We start from the raw sequence: 12,279 nt of genomic DNA, 5'->3' as shown, positions 1-12,279 counted from the left end.
CCCCCATTTGAAATGAGAAATAACCCGCAAAACATTGATATACTTGGCTACTTTTTCTTCTAAAATATTAACGTGCTCTTTCCAGTTTAGCGTTTTGTCCAGTGTAAGGCCCAAATATTTCACCGATCTAGCAGAAGAGAAGTTATAACCGTCCAATGATACCCGATTGGCAAAAGGAAGCTTTCTTCGCCTTGTAAAAGGGCAAATTACTGTTTTACTTTCAGAAATACTAAGGCCCAATTTTACCAACAAGTTATTGATTCCCCTAAGGGAGTTTTCTATTACACGTAAACTTTCATTTACATCTTGGTTCACGGAATATACACAAATGTCGTCCGCATATTGAAGAATATGGCAATCCGGATCAATTACTTCTTCTAGTTCCGCTACGTACACTGCATATAACAGTGGGCTCAGAATTCCCCCCTGTGGTAGTCCAATCTGAGCTGTTTGTGGGCCTATTAGTTCATTGTTTACCCTTACATAAACCTGTCTATCTGATATTAATTTTATGATGTTGAAGCTAAACTGGTGAGGTAGGCCTACAGAAACCAATCTTTCATACAGTACAGGTAACTGTACGTTGTCGTAAGCAGCAGAAATATCAAGGAACAGAGCCAATACTGTTTTGTTAGAGGAGAATGCAATCTGAATGTCTGTAATTAATTTGGCTAAATTGTCTTGTACCGATTTCCCTTTTCTAAAACCAAATTGAGATTTCGGCAGCACTTTATTACTCTCTAACCAATGTTCTAATCTGTTTTTAATCATGCGTTCCATTGTTTTCATTACACAACTAGATAGAGCAATCGGTCTATAAGAAGAGGATTCTTCTTTTGGCTTTTTATTTTTTAATATGGGTATGACAATGTACTCTTTCCACTCCGCCGGAAAGGCGCCCTCTCTCCAAAATGTGTTATATAATTTTAATAGGGAGCATTTACCTGTTGTGGACATTTTAGAAAGCATAGAATAATGTATTTGATCTTTTCCAGGGCTGGTATTGTTGTTTTGTTTAAGAGCACAATTTATTTCATTTATTGTAAAATATTGTAGTAGAGGATGGACCTGATTACTAGAACTGAGGGTAGTTTCAACTTGCAAGCGATTTTGTACAAAGGGAGGGGCCAGTTTATTAAGGAATTCTAGCACCCATTCTCCTCCTATTAAGGGCCCACTATTCGCAGGTACACTTTTTAAGTTCTTAATTTTTGACCAGATGACCTTGACAGGGGTGGCTCTATTTAATGTGGAGCAAAATTTTTTCCACGATTCTTTTTTTGTTTTTTTAACTATTTTTGTTGCATACGCGGTGGCTTGTTTATAATTTAGAAAATTTTCCAGGCAGGGGTGGGAATTGTATTTAGCAAATGCCAACTTTCTATTATTAATCGCTTTTTTACATTCTTCAGTCCACCACGATTTCATATTTTTATTGAAGCTGCTATTCGCTTCATTATACTGCGGGATTGCAATCCTATTCGCTCTATTAAGGGCAGACATAAAACCTTCATAATCAATTTTCTCACCCTGTATGCGAGATAAGCCATTATCCATATGAAACGTAAACTCTTCCCAATTTGCTTTATGTATTTTCCATTTTTTCCCCTTAGTTTTATCTATTAATGGGACGCATACATTTTCAGTTTCATATATTATTGGTAGGTGATCAGAGCCCATAGGATCCTCCAGAGTGTACCACTTAAGTAGAGGACTAATTTCGGGGGAACAGAAGGTAATATCTACTGCAGATTTTATTTTTTGTGAAATATTCCCTACTAGTGTAGGGGTTCCATCATTAATATAGACTAAATTGTTATCCTCAGTAACTTCTAGAAGTGCTCTGCCTTTCCTATCACAAAAACTAGAACCAAAGGCGGTGTGATGTACATTGAAATCACCCCCGAAAATACACGGTTTAGGAATGTGTTTAATAAACCTGTCCCAAATCTGAGAAGAGATATTATTTTCTGGAGGGCTGTAAGAAGAGACTATTGCTAACCTTTTATTCGAATCAAATGGAATAGATATACCAACGGACATAACGCCCTTAATCACTGGTAAGTTATTTAGTTGAATAAATGGAATTGATTTGTGAATTAATAAGGCGGTGCCCGCCTTTCCGTCCTTACGCGAATGATGTATCATATTATAATTCGTGAATTTCATGTTGGTATTTGGTTTGAACCACGTCTCAGAAATAAGAGCTATATTCACATTATAAGTGGATAAACAAATCTCTAATGAACCTTTGTTTGCAACCGCAGACCTAGCATTCCACTGCAATATTCTAAGTTGTTGTTGCATTGGTTAAAGTACTGTTTTTATACATATAAATATTGTTGTCTGCAGTTGCTTTAGTTAAGGACGCGCGTACACATACATACGGACGTGCATCTACTACAATGGATAGACTTCCACTCTCTCGTCTATCAATTTTAAAATTTCTGCTTCATTAATTTCTTTTTTAAAATTAGATTTCAAATTATTTATGACAGAACAGACTATTTCACAAATCCAATTTTTTGAGACTTGTATATCTCTTACTTTATGAATTTCCGGTTTATAGGGATTCACTCCTATAATACCACCTTGAGTGTTTTTTGGGGTACTCACATTCATGAGCTGTTCCCTTATTTCTTTTTGAGAAAAATGCGATTTAGGAGGAGAATTGATACGAGTTCGTTTGGTGGGCTGATAAGATGGGCTTGTAATATTTTCCACAGGCTGTGAAGCTAGAAAAGGAAATTCGTCTACTGAATTAACGGGTGGCAGTGTAGTGGCTGAAGCGTATGATTTATTCACACGCTCTTTTGCCTCCTGAAATGAGAGATTCTCAGAGCCCATAATGTTCCGAATGTTATCTTGTTTCCTTCTTTCAGGGCACCCTTTGTCTAGTGAGGAATGGGCCATCCCACAGTGTACGCATTTCAGGTTATTTGCATTCGTACAGCTGCTCTTTTCGTGCTCTTCCGAACACAAACTACATCGCAATTTACCCTTACATTGTTTACTAACGTGGCCAAATCTCAAACACTTGAAACACTGTATAGGTTTCTGTATGTAAGGTTCGACCGGACATCTTACATAATGAATGTACACGTACTCTGGTAATATCTGACCTCTGAATGTTAACAAAACACTATATGTAGGTTGTTGCAATATTTCTCCCTTCTCATTAGTTACTTTTCTTGTGAATCTTTTAGCGTTAGTGAGTTTAACGTTTCTTTCATATGGAAAGACAACAGATGTTTTAATTTCTTCCTCAGTTAAGAAAATATCAACATTTCTAATAACTCCCTGTCTCTGTAACCGAAATTTCGGAATATAGACCAGAAAGCCTTTGTCTCTAAGAGTTTGCGAAGTGACAATCACATTCGCACTACTTACACTATTAACGCATATTTTAATTTTATTTATTCCAACCTTTTTTATTTCTTGTATACCTCTCTGTATTTGAGGAAAGGTGTTATTAATCAATTTCCCTATAGACATAGCATGCATTCTGCCTATTCCTGAACCTTCTGAGTTACTCTCTACTATCACCTCATATGGACCAGGGTCACCGGGAAGGTAAAATTCTGGTAATTTGTTACCCAAAGTACCAGCATCTATATCTTTGTTAGTTAATTCTAAGTGTAACTTCTTAGCTTCAATTTCCTTCTCTGGCAATTCATTGCCCGAGGTATCCGTATCCATGTCAGTGTTGGTTAATTCTGACTGAAAGTTCTTACCTTCAATTTCCTTTTCAATTTTTTCCGTTTTACTCACTTTAGGATCTAGTTTTGGAGGCCCTGGGCCTCCATCCGTCCCATCCATCTATGTACACAATATATTAACCTAATTATACACACTACTATCTACACTAATTTACAAAGTATATACACTGTATCAGACTAATTACGCTCAATACTAAGCAAATAATTTAAATGTTATTAAACCAAATAAAATTTAAAAAGAAAAATTTGCTATTCTTTCTCCTTAGTAAAAATAAAATAAGAATTAATAAGAAAAAGAAAGTAAAATAAGATTTCAAATAAGTTTTGAAATTAATGTTTAATATAGTTTTGGGAAAAGTAGAGGGATATAACAATCTCTCTCTCTCACACCACCAATCCCACTATTGTCCAGACCAAACTCACCCCACCCAAACCTATAAGTGGGGGTAGCTACCCACACACTCGCGCAATTCTCTATTGTTTGATAAAATAAGAAGGAATGTTTTTGACCTGCAATACTTAAAATAAACTAATGAAACTTTTCTAATGAAATTAATTATCTATAAATTATGCAACAACTGTTCGATGAATCTTCCTTAAACTTCACAGGTGAAACGGAAGTGAGATGGTCAAACACTCTGCCAAATTTCAATAAAATCCGAAACTTAGAACCACTGAAAAAGCTAAATGAATTCAGGCTGTTGTCAAACACATGTTCACTGTTCAGAACCTATCCGTCGACTGTAAAGAGATCTCATTAGGCCCTTACGTGATCATTATCAGACCTAGGTGCTGGCACTTTTTATAAAAGTTTCTTTGTTAAATGGGCTTTCTAACGGTATATCATTTTCCAGGATTCCTTTTATTTAAGACAATCTACTTTAAAAATTGACTACTGGTTCCATCTAAAAGAGTTTTCAAAGAATTAAACAACTTGGTAACTAACACTGTTGTGTGCTCGTGAACACGTTTTCTTGTAAAAACAAACGTAATTTCTCATACAAAGATAAAAGGAATCCTGGAAAATGATATACCTAGGTCTGATAATGATCACGTAAGGGCTTAATGAGTTTTCTTCAAAAATTTCGACTACTTTTTATTTTTCAAGTATCCAGGAGGAAGATTGAGGCTATTTAGAGAATAACTTTTTTTTTTTTATATATATATATCTTTTATTTGAAATTTACACCTGCACTCGTGCAGTACAATAAGTAAATATGCTGTGCGTACAATAAAAATGGCGTGGCAATCATGAATGATGATCATCCAGTGATGACCATCATTAGTCTACCAGTTGGTCACGGGGCCAACGGCGCCTCAGCCGTCTTCGGGGGTTGGAGGGAAGTGTGGTTGAGAATAGGTTTGCAGCTAAAGGATTAGGGTGAAATGATAGTTTTTGGTGGAATGTGTTGTAGCGGGTTTTGGCAAGTTCTGGTATAAATGGAATGTTGAGGTCTGTGTGTATGGAGTGGTTACTGACATAAAAGGGAGCGTTTAAAATGCGGCCGAGTATTTTAGATTGGAGTGTTTGTAATCTGTTGATGTTAGATCGTTTAGCTGTCCCGTAAAGTTCAAGTCCGTAAGTCCATATTGGAGCAAGAAGGGAAGTGTACAGTCGACGCTTGTTCTGTAATGTTAGTTTTGAGCGTTTGTCCAGTAGTCTAGCAAGGAGTTTGTATCGTTTGTGTAATTCAGCCCGTTTAAGTCTCGTATGAGGGTTCCAAGTTAGTCTTTTGTCTAGGTACAGTCCAACGTACCGCACATGGTCGGCTGGTGGGATAGGAGAGAATAACTTATGCTTCAAAATGGTATTAATTTTTTAGAAAATTTATCTGTCTTTCTAACCGTGTCATCAGAATCAAATTCGGACTAAAACTTTCTGAGTAATAACATTTTTATTTGAAAAAAGTAATGATTTTAGAAAAAAAAAATTAAAGTGACGTCACTCAAGAACAGTGGAAAATATGAAGTTGGCCAATACGTCATTGAACTCCACTTTAGATGTACTACACACAGTAGGCCTATGGACAATACTTACTGGTTCACCCTGTATACATAATTCATATTTAATAGAGATCTCAGTGACATTCCTACTTCGTTTCTATAACACCAACTCTTCTCTGAACCAATTTATATTTTCTATAAGCACAACAAATTTGAAGAAAATCTATAAGTTGTAAATTTTGGTATGGTAAAGAAGTATGAGAATTTTCTATTTATAGATTTCAATTAAACAAATATTGATGATATTAGCAGAATGTCTTCCAAAAAAGAAACACAATACGTAATTGATGTTTTAATTAAAACTAAAAAAATAAAAAATTATATATTTTTCTCCAAGTCAGAAATAGTCATTCATTAGTCAATCATTTACTTGCTACGTTCCATTTTCAGTTTATATTTTGTTTCTCTATATTTCATTTATCCAATCCGCTTAATTACATTGTTAATTAAAGTTGTTAAAAAAAATCAAGTATTTCTTGCCTTTCAGCTAATTTGTTGAAGCACAATTACGCTCCTAATGATGCTCCAAAACAACATTTCATTATAATTACGTAATTACACCTAATTACAAAAAAAAAATAACGTAAACTCTTATTTCAAATTCGCCATTTTATTGTTTTTCCAGCCAGAATAAATGTTATTTAATCTGTTATACCAGCACATGGAAATACGAGGTGTGGCTATTAAATAACGAGACTATTGCTGTAAAACATTTTTATTTTAATTTTATACATATTTAGTTATTATCACCTTCAATGTACACCCCTCCCCTACCCCTACAACGCTCCATGCGAATTTACCATTGTTCGAAAACAGTGCTGGAAGTCTTTTTCTGTCAGCTACTGCATGACGCGTGCCGCTTTTGCTTTCACTGCTTCAACGGACTGAATTCGTGTTCCTTTTAATGCAGATTTTGCTTTGGGGAACAGATAAAAGTCATATGGGGCCAGGTCAGGCGAATAAGGTGGATGGCCTAAAACTGGGATGTTGTACTTAGCTAGAAACGTCTTGCGACAGACAATGCAATGTGAGCCGGCGCGTTGTCTTGATGGAAAACCCCTTGACTTGTTCTTCCACAAATCGGGTCGTTTTTTTCCCTTACTCTTTCACGGAGTTAAGCTAGCACCTCACCGGTAGTAATGTTGATTGATTATAATCGATATTTTCATCCTATTTTGGACGTGGAAGGGCGACCTGGGCGGTCATCATCTCCGACGTCTTCTCGGCTAATCTTGGAAACACTTGAACCACTCAAAAACTTGCGCAAGTGATAAACATTCATCGCCACAAACTTCTTTTAATAAAAGATAAGTTTCCGTAGCGGTTATATCAAGTTTTGATGTGAAATTTCACGACAATTCGTTGCTCTACTACATACATAGTAATCATGTTTTCGGCAAAACGAAACTAACACCTCTTACCCAAACGACGGTTCCGGTCAGACTGATTTTTCTGCAAGCACGTGAGACGCTGCAATCGAAAGAGAAGGCTTTACGCTGCACAGCTGTCGGTCGTTAGGATTTGGCGCATGCATAGTTGTTCTGTAGCAGCATTAGTCTCGTTATTTAATAGCCATACCTCGTACTAAATTTCTGTAAAGACTATTTTTTATTTAAATATAAATCTAATTCGCCTCCTTTAATTACAAAATCATTATTTCTTTGACACATAATTGTAGTACAATTTCAATTACAGATTAAATTTGAATAGTCTATCGAATAGACTGTATAGACAATCAAAAATTCTAAGAAGAATAGTTAAGGCTCCCTTCTACGTCTCCAATCACACCATAAACTCTGATCTAAATATTCCTCTCGTCTCTGAAGTAGCACAATCTCGTTACACAAAACTCTATTCAAATCTACACAATCATTACAACCCTCTGATCCACAACATGTCTACCACAACACTTCCTTCTAATCCTCAACGCAGACTAAAGCGGCGGTGGCCACGCGACCAACTCAACACAACGCCGACCTCCTAGGATGGTTGCTGTGTAAGCTTGCCAATCTGGCAAACTAACAGCTTGCATCACTGGATGGTCGTCGTTCACTCCAATCACGCCCTTGACGCACATGCATGTGCGGGTATATGTATGGATATACTCGTATGCGTGCATGTGTATTTGTGCCATCCCTTATCACTAATCTCTTTTGCTTATTGTACTGCATACAGTTGAAAATAAATAAACAAATAAGTAATAAAAAAAAAAAACTTCTTCAATATAATATAAGACAATAATAAAACTTAATGTACTTTTTCACCCCGCTTATAACAGAGTTTTCTTCTGACCGTCCGTGTACTGGATAAAGACAACCAAATATTTATTAATATTCTGGTTATAAATAAACTTGCCGGTTGACAATAACTTTTCCCAAACAAAAGGACGCAGCTCTATATCTCCGGCCCCTTAAATTAATGTAGTAAAAATATCAGATGTAATAAAATTCACTTTTAAATAATTTCCAAAGTTCTGAGAAATACATTTTCATAAAAGTAAGAATGTAGCTAGATATAATAATGGGAAACAACAAACGGTTGCTAAGTAAAATACTTTTGATGCCAATAAAGGTAATGATTTTTCAGAAGATAATTAGAACGAAGGGAAATTTCTTAGTTAAATTGTTATAATACAACACTGTACTGAACAAATTTTTTGTCCTTCACTTTTTTGTTTACATGTTTCTCCAATATTAAACGAATTGCTTAGAAATAAGTTAGTTATAATAATAACAACAAAGGGTGTTTATTAATTTCGACTTACATTATTTATACACCAAAAATATTCTTATAATATCAAAATGAACAAATAACTGTTGTTTACCTAAATAATTTAATTGACGGCACCTCACAATAAAAGGGAATTGAAATTCCTGTTTGCAATGTTATTGATATTTGTCCTTCACTTTTTTGTTTACATGTTTCTCCAATATTAAACGAATTGCTTAGAAATAAGTTAGTTATAATAATAACAACAAAGGGTGTTTATTAATTTCGACTTACATTATTTATACACCAAAAATATTCTTATAATATCAAAATGAACAAATAACTGTTGTTTACCTAAATAATTTAATTGACGGCACCTCACAATAAAAGGGAATTGAAATTCCTGTTTGCAATATTATTGATAATAGTTAGTACAAAATGTAAGAAGAAGAACCATTTTGTTTAATTGAATTCAGTAAAAGAGCTGTTAGGACAATAAGTTGGTTTGAGATTTAGTTGAACAGTTTTACGGCTCATATTGTCACGGATTGAATAAGAAATGTTCACCGTTTTGTGCAGTGCATTGAAGCAGAAAACAATAAATGAAATACTGGATAATCCATTATCAAGTACTAAGCGGCAAATTTTTTAGTAAGTGGTCATCGTGTTCTCTAACAACAGTCTGTGTATTCAATCCATAATAGAATTCACTGATAATATGAGTGTTCTTTAAGTCGTATATTTAGAAAGGACGAACGCGACGAGAGATCACTAAGGCTGGAAACATAGTGGAGCGGCGAGCAAAGAGGCGATGATAGTTGCTTCAGATCAAAGAAACCGACGAGCAGCGAGCAAAGAGTCGCATGCACATAGTGACGAGTTTAGTCGCTGTCTCCTATCGACGAGGCATTATAGAGTAATCATTTATGTACGAAAATTTGGTATTTACAGCAGCTTAGAAAGCAGGGGCTTCAGTGTTCATGATATAAACAAGACTAGACATGAACTCGGTGAATTCTATCATCACTTGTACTAAAAACTTCGGGAGCATCCTGGCAAGTTTCATTCATATTTTCCAATGTCTATTTCGACAATTAATTACATACTAATCAGAGCTGAAGGCATGTTAATCAAGAAAAGGACGAATTTCAATGTTAACCCCATTAATCTTGTCCCATTTCTTATCCAACACAAATCGGTTGTGATTTAGAAGATTCTTTTGGTCCCACAGAGGTTTCTTTTTAAAAAAAACTACACCAATAAATTCAGTAATATCCATTTTAACTTTGAAAATAGAGCGCGATGAGAGCGAAGAAATTAAACATGTCACAACGCGTTGCTCTACTCTCTCTCTTGGTAGCGTTGCTCTATCTTCGCTTTGCTCCCCACCATGCGTGGTCCCATTTGCTAACTTGTGTTTGTTTTCGCCGCTTTGCTCGCCGCTCCACTGTTTCCAGCCTAATGCAAGAATATTGAGTACTGCTACCATGGTGCTGTAAAGATGGAAGATACTATGATGTAAAATAGGTTTAGGATGAGAAGTTGAAGATGGTAGTTATTTTACGCAAGTAGAAGATTGTGGTATTTATGTTGTTATAGCCAAGACGCAAAATTTTTTTTTGATAATTATTCAATAAAACTTTAAGAAAGGACGTTGATATCCTGACCAGTAAGGCTTCTTTCAATTAAGAAATTGCAGAAGAAAATTTATGATCCTCAACCATGAGTAGAAAAGTAAAATTAAGAAATAGAAGTGTTTACACCAGATTTCTAAAAATCAAGGAACGCCATTAAAAACACACAGATTAAAGGTAGTGAATTCCCTACAAGGGTACCAACATTGAAATTATACCAGCCTAATAACCCAAACGATACCCTCACGGACATCTCCAATAATATCATGCATTAAACAACCCCACTTGGGCTTAGCGTAGCCTCAGGCGAACTCAATGTTCATTACCACTACACACTCTCTATTCACAAATTTATACAGGGAACAATTCATTAAAGCCTTCATTCTATGAACCATCACTATCACTAACTACAGTAATATGTAACAGTGGATTTGGCAGTACACCTTTTTCCGAGACTAATTTAAATCGCTAGAACAGCGGCTTGAATAGGAATTGTTAGGGTGAGCTACAACACTGGCAAAAGGGTCTTAAAACTACGAAATTTTATTATTTTAATTATTTTTTTAAATGATAAAGTAATGCCTATGTTTTTTTTCAGGTGGCCTTAAATCAGTGTTGTGGTCAGATGGGCATTTCATGAATTGAAATTGAAGGAATTGGAATCTTTGCTCCAAAGCGTATTGAACTTATTTTTTCTTTGCAATAATCAAAATCGAAGAATGCCTAAATAAAATTAATTACAAACATGTAAGTTGAAAAACCTTTTAAAAGGATATAAAGACCGAAATCAGTATAATATTAGCTTAAAAAAAAAACAAAACAAAACAAAACAAAAACAAAACAAAAAACAAACTAATTAATAAATGATAGTTTGATTCATGTAACCCAATTTGTATTTATCATATTCGTAATAGGTTTTATTTTGAAAAATTATACTTACAGTTAATTGAATCATTTAAATACAGCTTTTATTGAAGGTAATGTCGGAAGTGATGAGGAAGTAAGGAGAACCATTATCACCGACTCTTTTTATAACAATGCTGGAGAACATCTTTAAAAGGTTCAACTGCAATATACTTCCTGTGCTGACGTATGGGTGCTAAAATTGGTCGACCACAAAAGCAGTAGAGAAGAGAATAGAAATTTGGCAAAGAAACGTTGAGAGGAGCGTTACTAAGCATAAAGAGAAGAGACAGGATCAGTAGCCATAATTTTAAGGGAAAGAACTTCAGTGAGAGACGCCGCTCGGTGCTGTAAGAAGTTAAAGTGGGCTGGACATTTGGCCAGATGGACAAAAATGGTTACGGAATGGTTAACTTTAGAAGGAAAAAGGAAAAAAGGTAGACAGCGCAAAAGATGGCCCAGACGAGATAAGAAAAGAAGATGGAGTTAGCTGGATGAGAAAAGCGGAAGACAGAGCCTACTGGAACAAGAAATCAGGGAACTCTTATTCTTAGGTACGGCTGGTCACCGTCAAAGGACCACAACTCCCCTACGGAAGGCCTACTTATTTTACAGCAGAATGGATCAATGAACACTGATTTATAAACAATTGGATCATCTAATGAAATTAATCAGTGAAGTTTTAATTATTTATTTTTAATTTTTGTCTTGTTTTGACTGAGCAGTGGACATTTATTTACGAGGGTCGTTTGAAAAGTCCGTGCAAAGTCAGAGAGATAGCACCACTGGCGCGTATCGAGGTTATGTTTAGTTAGTAGCATCTCTTGGAAGAACACACACCAAGTTTCAGCCAGATCGGTCTATTTCTTTGTGTTTGGCATTCGTTTGAATCGAGGAAGTCGAGTGATTTTCAAAAAATGGACGAAAAAGAATTTCGTGTGTTGATTAAACACTACTTTATGAAAGGCAAAACGCCTCAGAAGACTAAAGAGAAAGCTTGATAAACATTATAGTGACTCTGCACCTTCGATTAGAACAGTTTATAAGTGGTTTCAAAATTTTCAGAGTGGCCATATGGGCACAAGTGACGCTGAACGTTCTGGACGCCCTGTTGAGGTTACTACTCCAGAAATCATTGATAAAATCCATGATATGGTGATGGATGACAGAAGAGTGAAGGTGCGTGAGATTGCTAGTGCTGTGGGCATCTCGAATGAACGGGTATATAATATTTTGCATCAACATTTGGACATGACAAAGCTATCCGCAAGATGGGTGCCGCGATTGCTCACGCTTGACCAAAAAGGAAA

The 12,279-nt window shown here is 35.6% G+C and overlaps 1 protein-coding gene and 1 long non-coding RNA gene across 3 annotated transcripts in view; one reads left to right on the top strand and one right to left on the bottom strand.

Moving 5' to 3' along the window:
* Positions 1 to 11,900, top strand: part of LOC141460066 (uncharacterized) — a 39,057-nt gene extending 27,157 nt beyond the window's left edge. Inside the window, exons 2-3 of the long non-coding RNA XR_012461709.1 lie at positions 10,665 to 10,813; positions 11,044 to 11,900. This is a non-coding gene — a long non-coding RNA (uncharacterized lncRNA). The remainder of the gene's footprint in view (positions 1 to 10,664; positions 10,814 to 11,043) is intronic.
* LOC141460065 (cholecystokinin receptor-like) overlaps positions 1 to 12,279 on the bottom strand; it is a 202,046-nt gene that overhangs the window by 144,151 nt on the left and 45,616 nt on the right. The window lies entirely within an intron of this gene.

This window comes from Rhodnius prolixus, unplaced genomic scaffold (assembly GCF_049639745.1).
Source record: "Rhodnius prolixus isolate KJV_2025 unplaced genomic scaffold, Rpr scaffold_6, whole genome shotgun sequence".
NCBI lineage: Eukaryota > Metazoa > Arthropoda > Insecta > Hemiptera > Reduviidae > Rhodnius > Rhodnius prolixus.
This window is presented reverse-complemented; position numbering and strand designations above follow the sequence as displayed.